At 37.1% G+C, this 27371-nt stretch overlaps 2 long non-coding RNA genes across 3 annotated transcripts; one reads left to right on the top strand and one right to left on the bottom strand.

Moving 5' to 3' along the window:
- Window positions 1-460: 460 nt before the first annotated feature.
- Window positions 461-26964, bottom strand: LOC120443366. Its single transcript, XR_005615388.1, has 3 exons — window positions 26426-26964; window positions 24376-24509; window positions 461-758 (listed from the first exon to the last, which is right to left on the bottom strand). It is a non-coding gene; the product is annotated as an uncharacterized LOC120443366 (long non-coding RNA).
- LOC120443367 lies at window positions 2226-7519 on the top strand. Of its 2 annotated transcripts, none has more exons than XR_005615389.1 (2): window positions 2226-2304; window positions 5752-7519. It is a non-coding gene; the product is annotated as an uncharacterized LOC120443367 (long non-coding RNA). The 2 variants fall into 2 exon arrangements; XR_005615390.1 differs by lacking the exon at window positions 2226-2304 and adding an exon at window positions 3110-3185.
- Window positions 26965-27371: the final 407 nt, after the last annotated feature.

Raw genomic sequence — 27371 nt, 5'->3', positions numbered from 1 at the left:
GTACAAGATATTTACAATAAGCAGACCTCAGAGCAAGAAAGTGTCTTTCCAACACTGAAAAGGTCAAAGGTCAACTTTAAAGGTGTAAAAACAAGTACAAGATATTTACAATAAGCAGACCTCAGAGCAAGAAAGTGTCTTTCCAACACTGAAAAGGTCAAAGGTCAACTTTAAAGGTGTAAAAACAAGTACAAGATATTAACAATAAGCAGACCTCAGTGCAAGAAAGTGTCTTTTCCAACACTGAAAAGGTCAAAGCAGTCAACTTTGAAAAGGTCAAAGGTCAAAAACATTAAAAGTACATAGATATTTACAATAAGCAGACCTCAGAGCAAGAAAGTGTCTTTCCAACACTGAAAAGGTCAAAGGTCAACTTTAAAGGTGTAAAAACAAGTACAAGATATTAACAATAAGCAGACCTCAGTGCAAGAAAGTGTCTTTCCAACACTGAAAAGGTCAAAGGTCAACTTTAAAGGTGTAAAAACAAGTACAAGATATTTACAATAAGCAGACCTCAGTGCAAGAAAGGGAGGTGGGGGGGTACTCACCTTCCACTTCACTGACACACATCAGCATCCAGTTCTTCATGAGAAGAGGGGGAGGGGGAGAGGGCGATGTACTCACCTTTATTGACACGCTCGGTTTCAGTGTCCCATGCTTCATCAGAAGAGATGGCGCTCAGGAGAGTGTCATCAAGGATCCTCATGACTTCAGAAAGGCCTCGTTCTCGGGACGTTCAACAATGTAGTCAAGACAGCCTGTAAGGAAACAAGTTTAAAATAACATTAGGAATGTAGTAAACACCCAGTGCTAAAGCTACAGGCTACATTTATATCAGACTGAATGACACTTTACTTGTTCATGTGAGAAGAAAACAAGATGTCAACTATGTCCACAATCATTAAGTGAAGCATCCATTTTTAAAAAAAAGAGCACCAAATCTCTGCCAAGGCAGCTCACTCTGTGCACACTACCCTGTTAAGGTAACAGTATTGTATTTTGTATACGTCCATTTTGTTTATTTGTTCTTTTTAAACCTTTATGCAAACACTGCGTTCGAGTAGGTAATGGATAATAGGTATTGATTTGTAAAGAACTGGGCATGAATACCTTATTATATAAATATTCTACAGTAAATTTATAACTACTTATAATTTATAACAGGGGTAGGCAACCTTTTTGATGGCGAGTGCCATTTAAAATTTCCTCAGAAGTCAGTGTGCCATATGATTGCATTAGCAATAAATTTAATAACGCTCTATATTAACAGTTACACATTATATAGAACCACTTTATAGAATTATATTTGTTTGCAAATGTTGGCAGCTATCAGCGAATAGTTATCAGCTATTTTGAAACAAAAAAAAGACACTTTTTATTCATAACAAGAACTCCATAACAGCAAATGAACTGTACAACAGAAAATACAAATGCTATTTATGGTCTCCTCACAACAATGATAAGAAAAATAAACTGGGCCAATATGGTATGTTTGTTAATACAGAGACACACATGTTAATGTGATCTCTGGTCTCCCACTCAGAGACACAGGTCTCCGAGTGTCCAACATTCAGACAGCTACCTGAGGACACTCATGTGAGAGAAAATCTGCTCACACAGATATGTAGAGCCAAATACTGTCAATAAGGCCTCTGCAATGTTCTGAAGACAGTTAAACTTGTCAGGTAGTGATGTCCCGCAGGTGAAAATGCAAGCTCCATGAACATGCACAGCTGTAGATTCCAGCTGCTTCGACAAAATGATTAACTGGCATTAACTCAGCCAGTTAATGCCAGACAAATCTAGCTGCTCATTAAAGATTTCTGGTTTGATCAGAAAATAAAACATTGGTCCATACACCTGAAAGTCCCAAAAATGCATTGTGTCTCGAGTCTATGGATGCATTTTAACTGTCCTGCCTCCCCTTCCCTCATCCACCTGCTGGCCTCCACCACTTGTTAATTTTACTGAATCTGTGGAAGCTCCGCCATAGCCACCACCAAACAACTGAGTTATTTTTACACACCGATCAGCTTCTGGTCAGTCCACCACCAAAAAAATAATAATAATAATAATCGGGCCACCGAGCAAATGCCCTTATGCCCGATGGCCAGTCCAGCTACGGTCGTGCGTGCTATCAGTTAATCCTTCGCGTGCCAACGGTGGCACGTGCCTAGGGTTGCCGACCCTGATTTATAACTAACTAATCGCATTATGTAGCTTACAAAAGTTATAGTTATAGTTTATTTAAGTGAAGCCTTTGATCCAGAGAAGAAAATGATGTTAGGACCTACAGGGGATCTGGTTTGTTTACATATGTTCTACCGTTGTTGTTACCATAGAAACCGATATACACATATATGTATATTTGGGGTAGGGGGCTTTTTACTAATGTTAAGCTAATTTTAACCATTTCATTTGAAAAAAAAAGTGTCAAATTTGAAGGCTTTAAATCAAAGTAACACTTTTTTTTTCACATTCATACACCAGTCGGTAATAAATTCTACACCTCTCCTGGAAAATTTAAGCATACAAGCAATTTACCGGGAAAAGTCTTGAATACACTTATTTTGATCACATTAAAACTTGATATTCACACTGGAACTTGTTAAATTATTATAGTCATCTAGTGACTCTTAAAATAATTGAAGAAATTTTTGAAATTTTGTACCAGGTGACTGTCGACGAGTCGGGGTCCACGACGAGCCATCTTCAAGCTTTGCTGTGATGATGAAACATGAGTACAAAAGATCCAAAGATGCAGTAGTTGTTGTCGCTTTCTAGTAAAATCCGCTTTCTGTAGAAATATTCTCCAAACGTTATCTATCCACAAGCTGAGCTTGGAGCAGGTCAAGACAAGTCCAAGAGCAAGTGTAAAGGGACGACTGGAACCTTGTGCAGCATTCATATACCTACAGCGGCCCGTGGTTACGGTTGCTAACATGCGTGTGCACGTGATAGAACTATATGAATTGAGCCCATCGCAATGTAATTTACAGTAAAGTTATGGTCATTTATAGTTACTGCCTTTGTTACCCTTTATGTGGGATGTCTAATAACCATGTAGGTATATCCAGAAATAAACACAGATATTAGAAAGCAGCAAGTCAGTACCTGAGATGTTTGCTTGAGTGAATAACATTAGCATATGCTAATATTACGTCTTCACATTTTTCTTTTCAAAGGTAACAAAAACTTAGCGTTCTCGCTACTTACCATGCTGTAATACAGCTATATGCTAGCACAGACATTTAACAAATGTTTTTTAAAATGCTAGCCGTGCTAATTAGCCTTAGGATTGCTTGAGGTCTTGTTTCGTAAGGGAACTTAGGCCCTTAAGACATAACATATAGCAAGAACCTATAACGATAATTGACATTTGACCCCCCTTTGTGATTATAGCAGCTGTGTGTTATGTCATGGCATGTTTTAAAAATGCCACCTGAAATTTATGCAACCAGTGCAAGGAGGGGGGTTCTTGATAGTTTTGTACTTTGGCCCATGGCGTATGGGTGTAACGGAGAATCAGCCAATCAAATCGCACCGTCTGAGCGCAGGTTCCAGTCCTGGTTGGGACAAAGGCTGTGTTACATTATCAAAAGATAAACATCATTTTTAATTTAGTTCATGTGGATAACATTTATTTTTCACTTTGCTTTTTCTTATTATTTGATTATCATTTTTATCATTTAAAATGATCATTTATCATTTTATTTATATTACAGTGTTACGGCCTGTGGAGTATTATGTACCTATACTGTGTAAAGGAATATCTTTTATTTATATTTATGTATTATTCACATTATTTTATTGTACAATGCTTTGGTGCCACGGGATTTTAGCATGCCTCAATGTCTCACACATTCATTCCGCTAACATAAGGTATCTCAGGAAGTTGGAAGCAGGCGTTCACACAGGAAGAGTTAATCTTTTGTCTTCTCCACTGTAAGAGGAAGCAAGGGAGTGTGAACTTTTCTCTGGGGGAAGACCAAAGGTGTGAAAACAGCGGTGTACTGCCTTTTGGTTCTGTAGAAGGTGTTTAAACCCAAGGCTGTGTTGGGTTCAGCAGAGACTCTGCCTTGGGTTTAACCCACGATGGCTGCTCTCACCAAGTAGGTTTTGCTGTTTTTGATGAAAGGATGTTAGCTACATCCTACCGTTGTCTGTAGGCTTTATTTAATGGAAACGTCCACAACAACTGTCACAAAGTATATAACTCAGAATAAACTGTATCATCTCAAAACTGTATCGTCACAGTTTTGAGATGATACAGACCAGACATACTCTTCAGTTATGCAGACATCCAACTTTTAATACAAAGGTTAAAGTTAAAACTATAATTCAGATACATTCTGATGGCATAGAAAATTAAGCTTATGCATAATTTCAATAAGGAAGATCTGTAATAAGTCATTTGTCTGCTTCCTGGTGGCTGCTAGTTTATATCTATTCAGAATCAGAATACTTTATTGATCCCTAGGGGAAATTATTTTTCGTTACAGTGCTCCATTATAAACAAACATTAACAAAGACAGACAATACACTAACTAAGAATAGCACAATATATTCAGGTATATATATATATATATATACATAAAAGTCACTATTAATAAATAGCTGAAAAAGAACATGTGCAAGAAGGGTGTAGCTGTTGCAGTAAACAGTGTGTTAAGTGGATGAGTTGTACAGGGAGATGGCCACAGGCAGGAATGATTTCCTGTGCCGTTCAGTGGTGCTTTTCGGTAATCTCAGTCTCTCACTCAACGTGCTCCTGTGACTGACCAGCATGTCATGGAGTGGGTGGGAGGTGTTATCCAACATTGTCTTTATCTTGGACAACATCCGCCTCTCCGACACCACCTTGAGGGAGTCCAGCTCCATCCCCACAACATTACTGGCCTTACGAATCAGTTTATCGAGTCTGTTGGCATCTGCGACCCTCAGCCTGCTCCCCCAGCATGCAACGGCATAGAGGATCGCACTGGCCACAACAGACTCGCAGAAAATCCTGAGCATTTTCTGGCAGATGTTGAAGGACCTCAGTCGCCTCAAAAAATAGAGACGACTCTGGCCCTTTCTGTAAAGTGCTGTGGTGTTTTTAGCCCAGTCCAGTTTATTGTCAATGTGTACTCCAAGGTATTTATAGTCCTCCACAATGTCAACACTGACCCCTTGGATTGAAACAGGGGTCAAGTGTTTCCTGGTCTTCCTGAAGTCCACTATCAATTCCTTAGTCTTTGCCACGTTGAGCTGCAGATGATTCTGCTCACACCACGTGACAAAGGAGTCGACCACAGCCCGGTACTCTGTCTCATCATCCCTGTTGATGCATCCAACCACCGCAGAGTCATCAGAAAACTTCTGAAGGTGGCAGGTCTCTGTGCAGTGGCTGAAGTCTGTGGTGTAGAGGGTGAAGAGGAAGGGGGAGAGGACAGTCCCCTGTGGTGCCCCTGTGTTGCTGATTACCTTGTCAGACACACACTGTGGGAGACGTACATATTGTGGTCTTCCTGTCAGGTAATCAACAATCCAGGGCACCAGAGAAGCATCCACCTGCATCGCTGTTAACTTATCACCCAGGAGGGTCGGCCTGATGGTGTTGAAAGCACATTCATTTTCCAGCACAAACTCAGTACTGGCTTCATTACTTTCTTCCAGTTATGCTCTTGCCTGCCTTCTCCAAGCAACTCAGCCTCCACTCTGCATGCTTTAAATCTGTTGCTCTTCTGCTTCTGCTATTCTGCGTTTCAGATCCTCAGCCATGCAGCCCGCCTCCTCTCCTTTCTCCTCCTCACCGTGGTCACTTGGAACCCTGTCCCAGCCTCCATCTTCATCACTACCAGCATGTTGACTCTGGGGTGGGGCATGCCTTTGTGACCTCGAGGCTGGACTACTGCAACTCACTCTATTTTGGTCTCCATTCTGCCCTCCTTCATAGATTGCAGACAGTCCAAAATGCTGCAGCACGCATTCTAACCAAAACTAGGAAGTTTGCCCACATCACTCCCGTCCTAGCCGATTTGCACTGGCTGCCTGTGAAATACCGTATCCAATTTAAAATTTTGCTGCTTACTTTTAAAATCACTAACAATACAGCACCGAGCTACCTTAAGGAACTCCTTAACTCATATGTTCCTGCCAGGGCTCTGAGATCATCTACTCAGTTACTATTGGTGCAGCCTAGATCTCGGCTGAAGTCTAGAGGTGACCGGGCGTTTGCCCTGGCTGCACCAGAGTTGTGGAACAACCTTCCGATTGGGATCCGGGCGTCTGATTCTATTCAATCTTTTAAATCACGGCTCAAAACGTATTTGTTTAATCTTGCCTTTTCTACCTGTTAATGCTTGCAGTTGTTGCATAGATTTATTCTTTTAAATTTCCTACTCATTCTTTGACTGGTGTTTTATTATGCTTTTATTTGTGCTGTGTATGTTATATTACCATTGTGTATTTGTGGCATTTTCCTGTGAACATAATCTCACACTTTTATTAAGGCCTTATAATACTTGTGTTATTTCCTTGCTCTTTGTTAAGCACTTTGGTATACCGTTGGTTTTTAAATGTGCTCTATAAATAAAGATTGTTGTTGTTGTTGTTGTTGTTGTTGTGCAAAATCCTGCCACTGCTGAGATTCCTTCTGCTATGATGGGTCATTGGAGTCTAAGTGCCTAACAGTTACATTTATTTCTGTATCTCAATAAATCATGTTCGTTTTTTCCACATGATCTTTCCTTATTGAACTGTTTTTGTAGATAAGCTTCAAGCCAGCAAGCAACAATACCTAAACCAAAAATATTATCACCAGAAGTGAGAAAGTGTCTGGACTATCTCCAGCTGTGTTGCATGTATTAAAGATAACTTCAGACACTGTCTGGTTGTCATGTCTGAAACAGGCTGTACAGTCACACAGATAAAAGACATCAGTCATGTTTCTAATGATATAAATCAACCAGAAAGATTATAAAGACAAAAGCTGTGAGACGCCACTAGAGAAAGGATGGCTTGTTATCATTACATGAAGTGATTTAGAATTAATATGTAAGCTTTCAGGGCAGCACTCACAACTTTTTAAAACTGATTACCTGATGGTAAGCTTACACAGATATATAAACATACAGGTGAACTCTAAGAGGTTATAAAGAAGAGAGCTGTGCTTTTACAGAACACAATTTATTTACATTTTATATTTACAATCAGTTTTTATTTATATAAACAAAATAAACATTACGAAACTAGAACAAAACTATAAACTGTTATAAACCTGTTTCAGGTCCATGTGGCAGAACCTGCAGAGGCGGCCTGTTTGTTGGGTTTCTGGCCTTTTCCTCTTTTTCTCCATCCTTTCCTCTGACCTCTTCCTGGTAGCATCCAGATCCCTTTGGAAAAATTCTGTCTGGGCAAATTCCTCAAAGGGCATTTTCGGGTTACTGATTCCCTCAGCAGCATAAGTTTGATGCACCTTGTTGGAACAATAGAAATAGAGCACAGGCCCTCTCTGGTAAAAATAGTGGACGGTGGATCCATGTGTCTCATATTGAGACTTGGGCTGTCCACAGGCAAGACAAGTCTTTGTCTGCCTTCTTTTTCCCTCAGGCTGCTGCTGCTGCTGTTGCTTTTCTAAGATGCCCTCCACAATCTTCTCTATTGAGTCAGTGGTGCAGACAGGGCAGGAGGAGGCGGGTTAAAGACGGCAGGCTCTATGGTGACTACGGGAACACTAGTTGTTTCACTGCCTTCCGTTAATGAGTGCCACAGCTGCTGAGTCTCCAGAAGTTTTTCTGGGCTTGTGTTCAAAGATGAATTGGTGTTGAGAAGCTTAGCCAAGTGCTTCACATAACGGGATATGTGCACCTTGGATGTGGGATGCAGCAGGCTGTTGGGATCTGCAGCAGAACGATGGACCATGTCTGCATAATCTTGATCCACAAGCTTCAGGATGTCCTTCTTCCCATGGTACTTTTGCAGCAGATCATCTATTGCCTCTTTCATGCGTCGTGTCCAGCGTGTGTGGTCCAGCACAAAAACCCGACCACCTGTCTTTATAGGTCCAGTGCACCCAGATTAAAACTTTGGGTGTAAGATTCAGATAATTATTTATTAAAAGCTACATATTTTAAATGAGAATAAGAAAGAAAAGTATGTCTTTGTGCCCCCTTTTCCCTGTTCATGCCCTATCGGCCCCCCTGGCTAAACTTTGCTAGATCCGCCCCTGCACAGTTACCAGCCGTCAGCTACGCAGAAAAGGATCCTGGTGTAGAAAGTAATATTAAATAAATTCTAACAACAGCTTATCAAGCTTAAACGTGCTGCTGTTGTTCAGCCGCTGGTTTCCTCTTTCTGGCGCGAAGTGGGCCAAAAACAAAGAAGAGAGACGGACTCTCGACAGAAAAGCCGATCAGCTGATCATTAAGCAGTTTCACGATTGAAGTAGCAGCAGCAGAGGGAGAGAGAAGAGGCAGTCGCGCTATATATCGGTTGTTAAACTTAACGCTGGAATGCTTTACAAACATTCAGAGATGAACTTAAACACTTGCTTTACTTCTCTCTGGGATAACTTCCTCGGAGATGAAATGCTGGTTTGGTAGCGAGGCTACAAATACACACAGGCGCTGTATCACATGACGCATACTGCTGCAACGTGCTACGGTTATGAGCCGAGTTACGCCGTGTTGCAAGTTTTGTGAGATGCTTTTTTGATATTTAATGGATCGGATTACATTTTTTATTTTTCGCCGATATCCGATCCAGTAATTCAGGTCAGTATCGGACCGATACCGATACGTAATATCGGATCGGTCCATCTCTAATTTCCAACACTGAAAAGCACAAAGGTCAACTTTAACATTAAAAGGTGTAAAAACAAGTACAAGATATTTACAATAAGCAGACCTCAGTGCAACAAAGTGTCTTTCCAACACTGAAAAGGTCAAAGGTCAACTTTACAGGTGTAAAAACAAGTACAAGATATTTACAATAAGCAGACCTCAGTGCAAGAAAGTGTCTTTCCAACACTGAAAAGGTTAAAGGTCAACTTTACAGGTGTGAAAACAAGTACAGGATATTTACAATAAGCAGACCTCAGTGCAAGAAAGTGTCTTTCCAACACTGAAAAGGTCAAAGGTCAACTTTAACATTAAAGGTGTAAAAACAAGTACAAGATATTTACAATAAGCAGACCTCAGTGCAAGAAAGTGTCTTTCCAACACTGAAAAGGTCAAAGGTCAACTTTAACATTAAAAGGTGTAAAAAAGTACTGAAAAGGTCAAAGGTCAACTTTCCAAACATTAAAAAAAGGTGTAAAAAACAAGTACAGGATATTTACAATAAGCAGACCTCAGTGCAAGAAAGTGTCTTTCCAACACTGAAAAGGTCAAAGGTCAACTTTAACATTAAAAGGTGTAAAAACAAGTACAAGATATTTACAATAAGCAGACCTCAGTGCAAGAAAGTGTCTTTCCAACACTGAAAAGGTCAAAGGTCAACTTTAACATTAAAAGGTGTAAAAACAAGTACAAGATATTTACAATAAGCAGACCTCAGTGCAAGAAAGTGTCTTTCCAACACTGAAAAGGTCAAAGGTCAACTTTTTAAAATTAAAAGGTGTCAAAAACAAGTACAGATATTTACAATAAGCAGACCTCAGTGCAAGAAAGTGTCTTTCCAACACTGAAAAGGTCAAAGGTCAACTTTAAAATTAAAAGGTGTAAAAAACAAGTACAAGATATTTACAATAAGCAGACCTCAGTGCAAGAAAGTGTCTTTCCAACACTGAAAAGGTCAAAGGTCAACTTTAACATTAAAAGGTGTAAAAACAAGTACAGGATATTTACAATAAGCAGACCTCAGTGCAAGAAAGTGTCTTTCCAACACTGAAAAGGTCAAAGGTCAACTTTTTTAACATTTAAAGGTGTAAAACAAGTACAAGATATTTATAATAAGCAGACCTCAGTGCAAGAAAGTGTCTTTCCAACACTGAAAAGGTCAAAGGTCAACTTTAAGTTTAAAAGTAAAAACAAGTACAAGATATTTACAATAAGCAGACCTCAGTGCAAAAAGAAAGTGTCTTTCCAACACTGAAAAGGTCAAGGTCAAGTTAAAGGTGTAAAAAGTACAGGATATTTACAAACACTGAAAAGGTCAGTGTAGTCAATTTACAATTTAAAAGGTGTAAAAACAGAAACAGATATACAAAGCAGACCTCAGTGCAAAAAGTGTCTTTCAACACTGAAAAAAAAGGTCAAATATTTAATAAGCAGACTCAGTAGAAAGTCTTTCCAACACTGAAAAGGTGTTAAAAAAACAAGTACAAGATATTTACAATAAGCAGACTCAGTGCAAGACAGTGTCTTTCAACACTGAAAAGTTCAAAGGTCAACTTTAAGTTTAAAGGTGTAAAAACAAGTACAGGATATTTACAATAAGCAACCTCAGTGCAAGAAAGTGTCTTTCCAACACTGAAAAGGTCAAAGGTCAACTTTTTAAAGGTGTAAAACAAGTACAGATATTTACAATAAGCAGACCTCAGTGCAAGAAAGTGTCTTTCCAACACTGAAAAGGTCAAAGGTCAACTTTAACATTAAAAGGTGTAAAAACAAGTACAAGATATTTACAATAAGCAGACCTCAGTGCAAGAAAGTGTCTTTCCAACACTGAAAAGGTCAAAGGTCAACTTTAACAGTAAAAGGTGTAAAAACAAGTACAGGATATTTACAATAAGCAGACCTCAGTGCAAGAAAGTGTCTTTCCAACACTGAAAAGGTCAAAGGTCAACTTAACATTAAAAGGTGTAAAAAAACAAGTACAGGATATTTACAATAAGCAGACCTCAGTGCAAGAAAGTGTCTTTCCAACACTGAAAAGGTCAAAGGTCAACTTTAAAGGTGAAAAAAAAACAAGTACAAGATATTTACAATAAGCAGACCTCAGTGCAAGAAAGTGTCTTTCCAACACTGAAAAGGTCAAAGGTCAAGTTTAAAACAAAAAACAAGTACAGATATTTACAATAAGCAGACCTCAGTGCAAGAAAGTGTCTTTCCAACACTGAAAAGGTCAAAGGTCAACTTAAAACATTAAAAGGTGTAAAAACAAGTACAAGATATTTACAATAAGCAGACCTCAGTGCAAGAGAAGTGTTTCCAACACCAACACTGAAAAGGTCAAAGGTCAACTTTAACATTTAAAAGGTGTAAAAACAAGTACAAGATATTTACAATAAGCAGACCTCAGTGCAAGAAAGTGTCTTTCCAACACTGAAAAGGTCAAAGGTCAACTTTAAAGGTGTAAAAACAAGTACAAGATAGATATTTAAGCAGACCTCAGTGCAAGAAAGTGTCTTTCCAACACTGAAAAGGTCAAAGGTCAACTTTTTAAAGGTGTAAAAACAAGTACAGGATATTTACAATAAGCAGACCTCAGTGCAAGAAAGTGTCTTTCCAACACTGAAAAGGTCAAAGGTCAACTTTAAAGGTAAAAGGTAAAAACAAGTACAGATATTTACAATAAGCAGACCTCAGTCAAGCAGTGCAAGAAAGTGTCTTTCCAACACTGAAAAAGGTCAAAGGTCAACTTTAAAGGTGTAAAAACAAGTACAGGATATTTACAATAAGCAGACCTCAGTGCAAGAAAGTGTTTTCCAACACTGAAAAGGTCAAAAGGTCAAAGGTCAATTACAAATAAGCAGACCTCAGTGCAAAGTGTAAAAGGTGTAAAAACAAGTACAAGATATTTACAATAAAAGCAGACCTCAGTGCAAGAAAAGTGTCTTTCCAACACTGAAAAGGTCAAAGGTCAACTTTAAAGGTGTAAAAACAAGTACAGGAAGTGTCTTACAACACTAAGCAGACCTCAGTGCAAGAAAGTGTCTTTCCAACACTGAAAAGGTCAAGAAAAAGGTCAACTTTAAAGTTGTAAAAAAACAAGTACAGGATATTTACAATAAGCAGACCTCAGTGCAAGAAAGTGTCTTTCCAACACTGAAAAGGTCAAAGGTCAACTTTAAAGTTAAAACAAAAGGTGTAAAAAAACAAGTACAAGATATTTACAATAAGCAGACCTCAGTGCAAGAAAGTGTCTTTCCAACACTGAAAAGGTCAAAGGTCAACTTTAACAGTAAAAGGTGTCAAAAAAACAAGTACAGGATATTTACAATAAGCAGACCTCAGTGCAAGAAAGTGTCTCTTTCCAACACTGAAAAGGTCAAAGGTCAACTTTAAAAAAGGTTAAAAACAAGTACAAAAACAAGTACAGGATATTTACACTGAAAAGCAGACCTCAAAGTGCAAGAAAGTGTCTTTCCAACACTGAAAAGGTCAAAGGTCAAGTTTAAAGGTGTAAAAACAAGTACAGGATATTTACAATAAGCAGACCTCAGTGCAAGAAAGTGTCTTTCCAACACTGAAAAGGTCAAAGGTCAACTTTAAGTTTAAAGGTGTAAAAACAAGTACAGGATATTTACAATAAGCAGACCTCAGTGCAAGAAAGTGTCTTTCCAACACTGAAAAGGTCAAAGGTCAACTTTAACAGTAAAAGGTGTAAAAACAAGTACAGGATATTTACAATAAGCAGACCTCAGTGCAAGAAAGTGTCTTTCCAACACTGAAAAGGTCAAAGGTCAACTTTACAGGTTTAAAAACAAGTACAGGATATTTACAATAAGCAGATCTCAGTGCAAGAAAGTGTCTTTCCAACACTGAAAAGGTCAAAGGTCAACTTTAAAGGTGTAAAAAACAAGTACAGGATATTTACAATAAGCAGACCTCAGTGCAAAAAGTGTCTTTCCAACACTGAAAAGGTCAAAGGTCAACTTTTTAAAGGTGTAAAAAACAAGTACAGGATATTTACAATAAGCAGACCTCAGTGCAAGAAAGTCCAACACTGAAAAGGTCAACAACTGAAAAGGTCAAAGGTCAACTTCAAGAAAAGGTAAAAAAAAAAAAGTACAACAAGATATTTACAATAAGCAGACCTCAGTGCAAGAAAGTGTCTTTCCAACACTGAAAAGGTCAAAGGTCAACTTTAACATTAAAGGTGTAAAAACAAGTACAAGATATTTACAATAAGCAGACCTCAGTGCAAGAAAGTGTCTTTCCAACACTGAAAAGGTCAAAGGTCAACTTTAACATTAAAAGGTGTAAAAACAAGTACAAGATATTTACAATAAGCAGACCTCAGTGCAAGAAAGTGTCTTTCCAACTGAAAAGAAAAGGTCAAAAGGTCAACTTTAATATTTAGTAAAGGTGTAAAAATACAATAGTACAAGATATTTACAATAAGCAGACCTCAGTGCAAGAAAGTGTCTTTCCAACACTGAAAAGGTCAAAGGTCAACTTAACATTAAAAGGTGTAAAAACAAGTACAAGATATTTACAATAAGCAGACCTCAGTGCAAGAAAGTGTCTTTCCAACACTGAAAAGGTCAAAGGTCAACTTTAAAGGTGTAAAAACAAGTACAAGATATTTACAATAAGCAGACCTCAGTGCAAGAAAGTGTCTTTCCAACACTGAAAAGGTCAAAGGTCAACTTTAAAGGTGTAAAAGGTGTAAAAACAAGTACAAGATATTTACAATAAGCAGACCTCAGTGCAAGAAAGTGTCTTTCCAACACTGAAAAGGTCAAAGGTCAACATTTTAAAGGTGTAAAAAAACAAGTACAGGATATTTACAATAAGCAGACCTCAGTGCAAGAAAGTGTCTTTCCAACACTGAAAAGGTCAAAGGTCAAAAGGTGTAAAAAAGTTTAAAGGTACAAAAAACAAGTACAGGATATTTACAATAAGCAGACCTCAGTGCAAGAAAGTGTCTTTCCAACACTGAAAAGGTCAAAGGTCAACTTTAAAGGTGTAAAAACAAGTACAGGATATTTACAATAAGCAGACCTCAGTGCAAGAAAGTGTCTTTCCAACACTGAAAAGGTCAAAGGTCAACTTTAAAACATAAAACAAAAGGTGTAAAAACAAGTACAAGATATTTACAATGAAAAGCAGACCTCAGTGCAAGAAAGTGTCTTTCCAACACTGAAAAAGGTCAAAGGTCAACTTTAAACTTTAAAGGTGTAAAAACAAGTACAAGATATTTACAATAAGCAGACCTCAGTGCAAGAAAGTGTCTTTCCAACACTGAAAAGGTCAAAGGTCAAATTTAAAGGTGTAAAAACAAGTACAAGATATTTACAATAAGCAGACCTCAGTGCAAGAAAGTGTCTTTCCAACACTGAAAAGGTCAAGGTCAACTTTAAAGGTGTAAAAAAGGTGTAAAAACAAGTACAAGATATTTACAATAGCAGACCTCAGTGCAAGAAAGTGTCTTTCCAACACTGAAAAGGTCAAAGGGTCAACTTTAAAGGTGTAAAAACAAGTACAAGATATTTACAATAAGCAGACCTCAGTGCAAGAAAGTGTCTTTCCAACACTGAAAAGGTCAAAGTGCAAAAGTCAAAAAAAGTGTCTTTCCAACACTGAAAAGTGTCTTTCCAACACTGAAAAGGTCAACTTTAAGATTAAAGGTAAAAACAAGTACAGGATATTTACAATAAGCAGACCTCAGTGCAAGAAAGTGTCTTTCCAACACTGAAAAGGTCAAAGGTCAACTTTAAAGGTGTAAAAACAAGTACAGGATATTTACAATAAGCAGACCTCAGTGCAAGAAAGTGTCTTTCCAACACTGAAAAGGTCAAAGGTCAACTTTTTAAAGGTGTAAAAAAAACAAGTACAGGATATTTACAATAAGCAGACCTCAGTGCAAGAAAGTGTCTTTCCAACACTGAAAAGGTCAAAGGTCAGCTTTAAAACATTAAAAGGTGTAAAAACAAGTACAAGATATTTGTAAAAACAAGTACAAGATATTTACAATAAGCAGACCTCAGTGCAAGAAAGTGTCTTTCCAACACTGAAAAAAGGTCAAAAGGTCAACTTTAAAGGTGTAAAAACAAGTACAAGATATTTACAATAAGCAGACCTCAGTGCAAGAAAGTGTCTTTCCAACACTGAAAAGGTCAAAGGTCAACTTCAACTTTAAAGGTAAAAAAAAACAAGTACAAGATATTTACAATAAGCAGACCTCAGTGCAAGAAAGTGTCTTTCCAACACTGAAAAGGTCAAAGGTCAACTTTTAACATTTAAAGGTGTAAAAACAAGTACAAGATATTTACAATAAGCAGACCTCAGTGCAAGAAAGTGTCTTTCCAACACTGAAAAGGTCAAAGGTCAACTTTAACATTAAAAGGTGTAAAAAAAACAAGTACAAGATATTTACAATAAGCAGACCTCAGTGCAAGAAAGTGTCTTTCCAACACTGAAAAGGTCAAAGGTCAATTTAAAGGTGTAAAACAAGTGATATTTAAAAACAAGTACAAGATATTTACAATAAGCAGACCTCAGTGCAAGAAAGTGTCTTTCCAACACTGAAAAGGTCAAAGGTCAAGGTTAACATTAAAGGTGTAAAAACAAGTACAAGATATTTACAATAAGCAGACCTCAGTGCAAGAAAGTGTCTTTCCAACACTGAAAAGGTCAAAGGTCAACTTTTAAAGGTGTAAAAACAAGTACAAGATATTTACAATAAGCAGACCTCAGTGCAAGAAAGTGTCTTTCCAACACTGAAAAGGTCAAAGGTCAACTTTAAAGGTGTAAAAACAAGTACAAGATATTTACAATAAGCAGACCTCAGTGCAAGAAAGTGTCTTTCCAACACTGAAAAGGTCAAAAAGGTCAAGGTTTAAAGGTGTAAAAACAAGTACAAGATATTTACAATAAGCAGACCTCAGTGCAAGAAAGTGTCTTTCCAACACTGAAAAGGTCAAAGGTCAACTTTAAATTGGTGTACAAACAAGTACAAGATATTTACAATAAGCAGACCTCAGAGCAAGAAAGTGTCTTTCCAACACTGAAAAGGTCAAAGGTCAGGTTTAAATTAAAGGTGTAAAAACAAGTATATTTAAGACATTTACAAGATATTTAAAAGCAGACCTCAGTGCAAGAAAGTGTCTTTCCAACACTGAAAAAAAAAGGTCAACTTTAAAGGTGTAAAACAAGTACAAGATATTTACAATAAGCAGACCTCAGAGCAAGAAAGTGTCTTTCCAACACTGAAAAGGTCAAAGGTCAACTTTAACAAAAAGGTGTAAAAACAAGTACAAGATATTTACAATAAGCAGACCTCAGTGCAAAAAGTGTGTTTCCAACACTGAAAAGGTCAAAGTCAACAACTTTAAAGGTGTAAAAATTAAAAAGTACAAGATATTTACAATAAGCAGACCTCAGTGCAAGAAAGTGTCTTTCCAACACTGAAAAGGTCAAAGGTCAACTTTAAAGGTGTAAAAACAAAAACAAGTACAAGATATTTACAATAAGCAGACCTCAGTGCAAGAAAGTGTCTTTCCAACACTGAAAAGGTCAAAGGTCAACTTTAAAGGTGTAAAAACAAGTACAAGATATTTACAATAAGCAGACCTCAGTGCAAGAAAGTGTCTTTCCAACACTGAAAAGGTCAAAGGTCAACTTTTTAAAGGTGTAAAAACAAGTACAAGATATTTACAATAAGCAGACCTCAGTGCAAGAAAGTGTCTTTCCAACACTGAAAAGGTCAAAGGTCAACTTTTTAAAAGGTGTAAAAACAAGTACAAGATATTTACAATAAGCAGACCTCAGTGCAAGAAAGTGTCTTTCCAACACTGAAAAGGTCAAAGGTCAACTTTAACATTAAAAGGTGTAAAAACAAGTACAAGATATTTACAATAAGCAGACCTCAGTGCAAGAAAGTGTCTTTCCAACACTGAAAAGGTCAAAGGTCAACTTTTTAAAGGTGTAAAAACAAGTACAAGATATTTACAACCTCAGCAGAAAGTGTGTCTTCCAACAAGAAAGTGTCTTTCCAACACTGAAAAAAAAAGGTCAACTTTCAACTTTAAAGGTGTAAAACAAGTACAAGATATTTACAATAAGCAGACCTCAGTGCAAGAAAGTGTCTGTCAAACACTGAAAAGGTCAAAGGCCAACTTTAACATTAAAAGGTGTAAAAACAAGTACAGATATTTACAATAAGCAGACCTCAGTGCAAGAAAGTGTCTTTCCAACACTGAAAAGGTCAAAGGTCAACTTTAACATTAAAAGGTGTAAAAACAAGTACAAGATATTTACAATAAGCAGACCTCAGTGCAAGAAAGTGTCTTTCCAACACTGAAAAGGTCAAAGGTCAAGTTTAAAGGTGTAAAAACAAGTACAAGATATTTACAATAAGCAGACCTCAGTGCAAGAAAGTGTCTTTCCAACACTGAAAAGGTCAAAGGTCAACTTTAACATTAAAAGGTGTAAAAACAAGTACAAGATATTTACACATAAGCAGACCTCAGTGCAAGACCTCAGTGCAAGTCAAAAGTGTCTTTCCAACACTGAAAAGGTCAAAGGTCAAGTTTAAAGGTGTAAAAAACAAGTACAAGATATTTACAATAAGCAGACCTCAGTGCAAGAAAGTGTCTTTCCAACACTGAAAAGGTCAAAGGTCAAGTTTAAAGGTGTAAAAACAAGTACAAGATATTTACAATAAGCAGACCTCAGTGCAAGAAAGTGTCTTTCCAACACTGAAAAGGTCAAAGGTCAACTTTAAAGGTGTAAAAACAAGTACAAGATATTTACAATAAGCAGACCTCAGTGCAAGAAAGTGTCTTTCCAACACTGAAAAGGTCAAAGGTCAACTTTAACATTAAAAGGTGTAAAAACAAGTACAAGATATTTACAATAAGCAGACCTCAGTGCAAGAAAGTGTCTTTCCAACACTGAAAAGGTCAAAGGTCAACTTTAACATTAAAAGGTGTAAAAACAAGTACAAGATATTTACAATAAAGCGACCTCTCAGTGCAAGAAAGTGTCTCCACACAACAAAGGTCAAAGAAAAGGTCAAAGGTCAACTTTAAGTGTAAAACAAGTACAAGATTACAAAAAAACAAGTACAAGATATTTACAATAAGCAGACCTCAGTGCAAGAAAGTGTCTTTCCAACACTGAAAAGGTCAAAGGTCAACTTAAAAGGTGTAAAAACAAGTACAGGATATTTACAATAAGCAGACCTCAGTGCAAGAAAGTGTCTTTCCAACACTGAAAAGGTCAAAGGTCAACTTTAAAGGTGTAAAAACAAGTACAGGATATTTACAATAAGCAGACCTCAGTGCAAGAAAGTGTCTTTCCAACACTGAAAAGGTCAAAGGTCAACTTTAAAGGTGTAAAAACAAGTACAGGATATTTACAATAAGCAGACCTCAGTGCAAGAAAGTGTCTTTCCAACACTGAAAAGGTCAAAGGTCAAGTTTAAAGGTGTAAAAACAAGTACAAGATATTTACAATAAGCAGACCTCAGTGCAAGAGTGTTTTCCAACAAAGAAAAGGTCAAAGGTCAACTTTAACATTAAAGGTGTAAAAACAAGTACAAGATATTTTTACAATAAGCAGACCTCAGTGCAAGAAAGTGTCTTTCCAACACTGAAAAGGTCAAAGGTCAACAAGATTTTAAAAGGTGTAAAAACAAGTACAAGATATTTACAATAAGCATCTCTCAGTGCAGTGTCTTTCCAAAAGTGAAAGGTCAACACTGAAAAGGTAAAAAATTTACAATCAACTCAGTTAAAGGTGTAAAAACAAGTACAAGATATTTACAGTAAGCAGACCTCACAAGCAAGAAAGTGTCTTTCCAACACTGAAAAGGTCAAAGGTCAACTTTAAAATTTAAAAAAAAAACAAGTACAAGATATTTACAATAAGCAGACCTCAGTGCAAGAAAGTGTCTTTCCAACACTGAAAAGGTCAAAGGTCAACAACATTTTAAAAGGTGTAAAAACAAGTACAAGATATTTACAATAAGCAGACCTCAGTGCAAGAAAGTGTCTTTCCAACACTGAAAAGGTCAAAGGTCAACTTTAAAGTTAAAAGGTGTAAAAACAAGTACAAGATATTTACAATAAGCAGACCTCAGTGCAAGAAAGTGTCTTTCCAACACTGAAAAGGTCAAAGGTCAACTTTAAAGGTGTAAAAACAAGTACAGGATATTTACAATAAGCAGACCTCAGTGCAAGAAAGTGTCTTTCCAACACTGAAAAGGTCAAAAAACAAGTCAATTTACAATTTAAAGGTGTCCTCAAAAACAAGTACAGGATATTTACAATAAGCAGACCTCAGTGCAAGAAAGTGTCTTTCCAACACTGAAAAGGTCAAAGGTCAAGTTTAAAGGTGTAAAAACAAGTACAGATATTTACAATAAGCAGACCTCAGTGCAAGAAAGTGTCTTTCCAACACTGAAAAGGTCAAAAAGGTCACTTTAAAGGTGTAAAAAAAGGTGTAAAAACAAGTACAGATATTTACAATAAGCAGACCTCAGTGCAAGAAAGTGTCTTTCCAACACTGAAAAAGGTCAAAAGGTCAAAGTCAACTTTAAAGGTTGTAAAAACAAGTAAAAACAAGTAAGCAGACTCAGATATTTCTTTCCAATAAGCAGACCTCAGTGCAAAAAGTGTCTTTCCAACACTGAAAAGGAAAAGGTCAACTTTTTAAAGGTGTAAAAACAAGTTAAAGATATTTACAATAAGCAGACCTCAGTGCAAGAAAGTGTCTTTCCAACACTGAAAAAGGTCAAAGGTCAAGGTTAAACATTAAAAAAAAAAAACAAGTACAAGATATTTACAATAAGCAGACCTCAGTGCAAGAAAGTGTCTTTCCAACACTGAAAAGGTCAAAGGTCAACTTTAAAGGTGTAAAAAACAAGTACAAGATATTTACAATAAGCAGACCTCAGAGCAAGAAAGTGTCTTTCCAACACTGAAAAGGTCAAAGGTCAACTTTAAAAGGTGTAAAAACAAGTACAAGATATTTACAATAAGCAGACCTCAGAGCAAGAAAGTGTCTTTCCAACACTGAAAAGGTCAAAGGTCAACATTTAACATAAAACAAAAAGGTGTAAAAACAAGTACAAGATATTTACACACTGAAAAGCAGACCTCAGTGCAAGAAAGTGTCTTTCCAACACTGAAAAGGTCAAAGGTCAGGTCAACAAAAAAGGTGTAAAAAAGGTGTAAAAACAAGTACAAGATATTTACAATAAGCAGACCTCAGTGCAAGAAAGTGTCTTTCCAACACTGAAAAGGTCAAAGGTCAACTTTTTAAAAGGTGTAAAAACAAGTACAAGATATTTACAATAAGCAGACCTCAGTGCAAGAAAGTGTCTTTCCAACACTGAAAAGGTCAAAGGTCAACTTTTTAAAAGGTGTAAAAACAAGTACAGGATATTTACAATAAGCAGACCTCAGTGCAAGAAAGTGTCTTTCCAACACTGAAAAGGTCAAAGGTCAACATTTAAAGGTGTAAAAACAAGTACAAGATATTTACAATAAGCAGACCTCAGTGCAAGAAAGTGTCTTTCCAACACTGAAAAGGTCAAAGGTCAACTTTTAAAAGGTGTAAAAACAAGTACAAGATATTTACAATAAGCAGACCTCAGTGCAAGAAAGTGTCTTTCCAACACTGAAAAGGTCAAAGGTCAACTTTAAAGGTGTAAAAACAAGTACAAGATATTTACAATAAGCAGACCTCAGTGCAAGAAAGTGTCTTTCCAACACTGAAAAGGTCAAAGGTCAACTTTAACATTAAAAGGTGTAAAAACAAGTACAAGATATTTACAATAAGCAGACCTCAGTGCAAGAAAGTGTCTTTCCAACACTGAAAAGGTCAAAGGTCAACTTTAAAGGTGTAAAAACAAGTACAGGATATTTACAATAAGCAGACCTCAGTGCAAGAAAGTGTCTTTCCAACACTGAAAAGGTCAAAGGTCAACTTTAAAGGTGTAAAAACAAGTACAAGATATTTACAATAAGCAGACCTCAGTGCAAGAAAGTGTCTTTCCAAACACTGAAAAGGTCAAAGGTCAACTTTTTAAAAGGTGTAAAAAAAACAAGTACAAGATTTACATAAGCAGACCTCAAAGAAGCAGACCTCAGTGCAAGAAAAGTGTCTTTCCAACACTGAAAAGGTCAAAGGTCAACTTTAACATTAAAGGTGTAAAAACAAGTACAAGATATTTACAATAAGCAGACCTCAGTGCAAGAAAGTGTCTTTCCAACACTGAAAAGGTCAAAGGTCAACTTTTTTAAAAGGTGTAAAAACAAGTACAAGATATTTACAATAAGCAGACCTCAGTGCAAGAAAGTGTCTTTCCAACACTGAAAAGGTCAAAGGTCAACTTTAACATTAAAAGGTGTAAAAACAAGTACAAGATATTTACAATAAGCAGACCTCAGTGCAAGAAAGTGTCTTTCCAACACTGAAAAGGTCAAAGGTCAACTTTAAAGGTGTAAAAACAAGTACAAGATATTTACAATAAGCAGACCTCAGAGCAAGAAAGTGTCTTTCCAACACTGAAAAGGTCAAAGGTCAACTTTAAAGGTGTAAAACAAGTACAAGTACACAGTACAAGATATTTACAATAAGCAGACCTCAGTGCAAGAAAGTGTCTTTCCAACACTGAAAAGGTCAAAGGTCAACTTTTTAAAGGTCAAAAAACAAGTACAAGATATTTACAATAAGCAGACCTCAGTGCAAGAAAGTGTCTTTCCAACACTGAAAAGGTCAAAGGTCAACTTTTTAACAGTGCAAAAAGGTGTAAAAACAAGTACAAGATATTTACAATAAGCAGACCTCAGTGCAAAAAGTGTCTTTCCAACACTGAAAAGGTCAAAGGTCAACTTTAACATTAAAGGTGTAAAAACAAGTACAAGATATTTACAATAAGCAGACCTCAGTGCAAGAAAGTGTCTTTCCAACACTGAAAAGGTCAAAGGTCAACTCAAATTTAAAGGTAAAAACAAGTACAAGATATTTACAATAAGCAGACCTCAGTGCAAGAAAGTGTCTTTCCAACACTGAAAAGGTCAAAGGTCAACTTTAAAGGTGTAAAAACAAGTACAAGATATTTACAATAAGCAGACCTCAGTGCAAGAAAGTGTCTTTCCAGAAAGTGTCTTTCCAACACTGAAAAGGTCAAAGGTCAAGTTTAAAGGTGTAAAAAACAAGTACAAGATATTTACAATAAGCAGACCTCAGTGCAAGAAAGTGTCTTTCCAACACTGAAAAGGTCAAAGGTCAACTTTAAAAGTGTAAAAACAAGTACAAGATATTTACAATAAGCAGACCTCAGTGCAAGAAAGTGTCTTTCCAACACTGAAAAGGTCAAAGGTCAACTTTAAAGGTGTAAAAACAAGTACAAGATATTTACAATAAGCAGACCTCAGTGCAAGAAAGTGTCTTTCCAACACTGAAAAGGTCAAAGGTCAACTTTTTAAAGGTGTAAAAACAAGTACAAGATATTTACAATAAGCAGACCTCAGTGCAAGAAAGTGTCTTTCCAACACTGAAAAGGTCAAAGGTCAACTTAAAGGTGTAAAAGGTGTAAAAACAAGTACAAGATATTTACAATAAGCAGACCTCAGTGCAAGAAAGTGTCTTTCCAACACTGAAAAGGTCAAAGGTCAACTTTTAACAAAAAAAGGTGTAAAAACAAGTACAAGATATTTACAACACTGAAAATAAGCAGACCTCAGTGCAAGAAAGTGTCTTTCCAACACTGAAAAGGTCAAAGGTCAACTTTAACAGGTAAAGGTGTAAAAAAACAAGTACAAGATATTTACAATAAGCAGACCTCAGTGCAAGAAAGTGTCTTTCCAACACTGAAAAGGTCAAAGGTCAACTTTAACATTAAAAGGTGTAAAAACAAGTACAAGATATTTACAATAACAGGGCTCGCAAAATTTCAAAATCTCTGGTAGCCCTTCGGGCAGGCACTCTTCAGTTTTAGCCCAAAATAAATTTAAGTAGCCGAATAAAAAAGAGAGCAATTTTTTTTAATGTTCTGTTTCAACTTTACAATATTATAGATTAAAGTATAATATTGTAAAGGAATAATATAATATTATAATATCATACATTATACATTAAAGTATAAAATTGTAACGGAAACAAATTTATCAGAAAATTGTTAAAATACAAATCACAACAACTGTATAAAAATTACAATCATCAACTCAAATACTTGTTTCTAATTGAACAGAAATTTCTATGAACTTGCAAGAACTGTGTAGAACATGAATCAGTCTGTGTCAGATCCTGAATCTGAAATTTCCACTGAAGTCAAGGGTAAGAGGTAAAGGGGAACCAAGATCGAGGCCATTTGCTTTTTGAAGTTTGCAAAAACTGCTAAATTTGGCCAATGGTGGTTCACTCTTTGCAACATAGTACGCTTTTGAAAGATTTTTCAGGACTTCTGTTTCTGCTTGGTTTATTTTTTGCAATTGCTGTTTGTTCTGGGAAAGATATTGCAGACTGGGCAATAATGCATTTCTTGCATTTCTCATGGGTTCTGATGGGGTCTTTCTTCAAATTACTGGTCCCAGTTACAAAGGCGCTTGTCGACTCAAATGAAATGAAACTCACGACACACCCGGCAGAAACAATGTATTTAGCTCGTCATATTCCAGCCACATAAATTCTTTTTGTCCATGAAACCAAAAAAGCTGAGCTTTCTTTTTGCCTCATAGTCTGATTTGTCATAACTTTTCCGTTTTGTGGTAGGCTTTTATTTGGCTGTGCCTTCTTCACCCTGACCTGTCTTATTTGGCTCAGCAGAACTAAAATTCCAGCGTAAATCCTGCTGCTTTTACACAGGTACTTACATAACGGTCAGCGATTCTCTGCGCAATCAACCTCTCACGTGTTTAAGCTTGCTGTGGGAGATTTCACTTGTCACGTTTGAATAGTAAGCTAATGAGAGTGATAAGACGACGTCAGAGGAATTATGCGCAATTAATCGTCACTCACCCATCAGTGCTGCCGCTCTCTCACACACAGTTCGCACGATCGCAAAGTGAAAAAGTGAAAGCAAAAAACAAGCACAAATTCAAACGCGATTTCAATATGTCACATAATGACAGTGGCTCATCGATGCCAATAACATAATTACTCAGCTACATTTTGAAAGAAAATGCAAAATCATTGACAGATTTTTTTCTTCCTATGATAGCCCGGACGGGCAGGGCTGAGAAGGATTTTGGTAGCCCGACTGGAAAAAATCAAAGTCGGGACTTTCGGGCTAGGTAAAAAACAAGTACAAGAGCCCTGAATAAGCAGACCTCAGTGCAAGAAAGTGTCTTTCCAACACTGAAAAGGTCAAAGGTCAACTTTAACATTAAAAGGTGTAAAAACAAGTACAAGATATTTACATAAGCAGACCTCAGACCTCAGTGCTGAAAAAGAAAGGGAGGTGGGGGTACTCACCTTCCACTTCACTGACACACATCAGCATCCAGTTCTTCATGAGAAGAGGGGGAGGGGGAGAGGGCGATGTACTCACCTTTACTGACACGCTCGGTTTCAGTGTCCCATGCTTCATCAGAAGAGATGGCGCTCAGGAGAGTGTCATCAAGGATCCTCATGACTTCAGAAAGGCCTCGTTCTCGGGACGTTCAACAATGTAGTCAAGACAGCCTGTAAGGAAACAAGTTTAAAATAACATTAGGAATGTAGTAAACACCCAGTGCTAAAGCTACAGGCTACATTTATATCAGACTGAATGACACTTTACTTGTTCATGTGAGAAGAAAACAAGATGTCAACTATGTCCACAATCATTAAGTGAAGCATCCATTTTTAAAAAAAGAGCACCAAATCTCTGCCAAGGCAGCTCACTCTGTGCACACTACCCTGTTAAGGTAACAGTATTGTATTTTGTATACGTCCATTTTGTTTATTTGTTCTTTTTAAACCTTTATGCAAACACTGCGTTCGAGTAGGTAATGGATAATAGGTATTGATTTGTAAAGAACTGGGCATGAATACCTTATTATATAAATATTCTACAGTAAATTTATAACTACTTATAATTTATAACAGGGGTAGGCAACCTTTTTGATGGCGAGTGCCATTTAAAATTTCCTCAGAAGTCAGTGTGCCATATGATTGCATTAGCAATAAATTTAATAACGCTCTATATTAACAGTTACACATTATATAGAACCACTTTATAGAATTATATTTGTTTGCAAATGTTGGCAGCTATCAGCGAATAGTTATCAGCTATTTTGAAACAAAAAAAAGACACTTTTTATTCATAACAAGAACTCCATAACAGCAAATGAACTGTACAACAGAAAATACAAATGCTATTTATGGTCTCCTCACAACAATGATAAGATAAGAAAAATAAACTGGGCCAATATGGTATGTTTGTTAATACAGAGACACACATGTTAATGTGATCTCTGGTCTCCCACTCAGAGACACAGGTCTCCGAGTGTCCAACATTCAGACAGCTACCTGAGGACACTCATGTGAGAGAAAATCTGCTCACACAGATATGTAGAGCCAAATACTGTCAATAAGGCCTCTGCAATGTTCTGAAGACAGTTAAACTTGTCAGGTAGTGATGTCCCGCAGGTGAAAATGCAAGCTCCATGAACATGCACAGCTGTAGATTCCAGCTGCTTCGATGTCGCATTAACTGGCATTAACTCAGCCAGTTAATGCCAGACAAATCTAGCTGCTCATTAAAGATTTCTGGTTTGATCAGAAAATAAAACATTGGTCCATACACCTGAAAGTCCCAAAAATGCATTGTGTCTCGAGTCTATGGATGCATTTTAACTGTCCTGCCTCCCCTTCCCTCATCCACCTGCTGGCCTCCACCACTTGTTAATTTTACTGAATCTGTGGAAGCTCCGCCATAGCCACCACCAAACAACTGAGTTATTTTTACACACCGATCAGCTTCTGGTCAGTCCACCACCAAAAAAATAATAATAATAATAATCGGGCCACCGAGCAAATGCCCTTATGCCCGATGGCCAGTCCAGCTACGGTCGTGCGTGCTATCAGTTAATCCTTCGCGTGCCAACGGTGGCACGTGCCTAGGGTTGCCGACCCCTGATTTATAACTAACTAATCGCATTATGTAGCTTACAAAAGTTATAGTTATAGTTTATTTAAGTGAAGCCTTTGATCCAGAGAAGAAAATGATGTTAGGACCTACAGGGGATCTGGTTTGTTTACATATGTTCTACCGTTGCTGTTACCATAGAAACCGATATACACATATATGTATATTTGGGGTAGGGGGGCTTTTTTACTAATGTTAAGCTAATTTTAACCATTTCATTTGAAAAAAGTGTCAAATTTGAAGGCTTTAAATCAAAGTAACACATTTTTTCACATTCATACACCAGTCGGTAATAAATTCTACACCTCTCCTGGAAAATTTAAAGCATACAAGCAATTTACCGGGAAAAGTCTTGGAATACACTTATTTTGATCACATTAAAACTTGATATTCACACTGGAACTTGTTAAATTATTATAGTCATCTAGTGACTCTTAAAATAATTGAAGAAATTTTTGAAATTTTGTACCAGGTGACTGTCGACGAGTCGGGGTCCACGACGAGCCATCTTCAAGCTTTGCTGTGATGATGAAACATGAGTACAAAAGATCCAAAGATGCAGTAGTTGTTGTCGCTTTCTAGTAAAATCCGCTTTCTGTAGAAATATTCTCCAAACGTTATCTATCCACAAGCTGAGCTTGGAGCAGGTCAAGACAAGTCCAAGAGCAAGTGTAAAGGGACGACTGGAACCTTGTGCAGCATTCATATACCTACAGCGGCCCGTGGTTACGGTTGCTAACATGCGTGTGCACGTGATAGAACTATATGAATTGAGCCCATCGCAATGTAATTTACAGTAAAGTTATGGTCATTTATAGTTACTGCCTTTGTTACCCTTTATGTGGGATGTCTAATAACCATGTAGGTATATCCAGAAATAAACACAGATATTAGAAAGCAGCAAGTCAGTACCTGAGATGTTTGCTTGAGTGAATAACATTAGCATATGCTAATATTACGTCTTCACATTTTTCTTTTCAAAGGTAACAAAAACTTAGCGTTCTCGCTACTTACCATGCTGTAATACAGCTATATGCTAGCACAGACATTTAACAAATGTTTTTTAAAATGCTAGCCGTGCTAATTAGCCTTAGGATTGCTTGAGGTCTTGTTCCAGCAGTAAGGGAACTTAGGCCCTTAAGACATAACATATAGCAAGAACCTATAACGATAATTGACATTTGACCCCCTTTGTGATTATAGCAGCTGTGTGTTATGTCATGGCATGTTTTAAAAATGCCACCTGAAATTTATGCAACCAGTGCAAGGAGGGGGTTCTTGATAGTTTTGTACTTTGGCCCATGGCGTATGGGTGTAACGGAGAATCAGCCAATCAAATCGCACCGTCTGAGCGCAGGTTCCAGTCCTGGTTGGGACAAAGGCTGTGTTACATTATCAAAAGATAAACATCATTT

Source organism: Oreochromis aureus, linkage group 2, assembly GCF_013358895.1.
Source record: "Oreochromis aureus strain Israel breed Guangdong linkage group 2, ZZ_aureus, whole genome shotgun sequence".
Lineage (NCBI taxonomy): Eukaryota > Metazoa > Chordata > Actinopteri > Cichliformes > Cichlidae > Oreochromis > Oreochromis aureus.
This window is presented reverse-complemented; position numbering and strand designations above follow the sequence as displayed.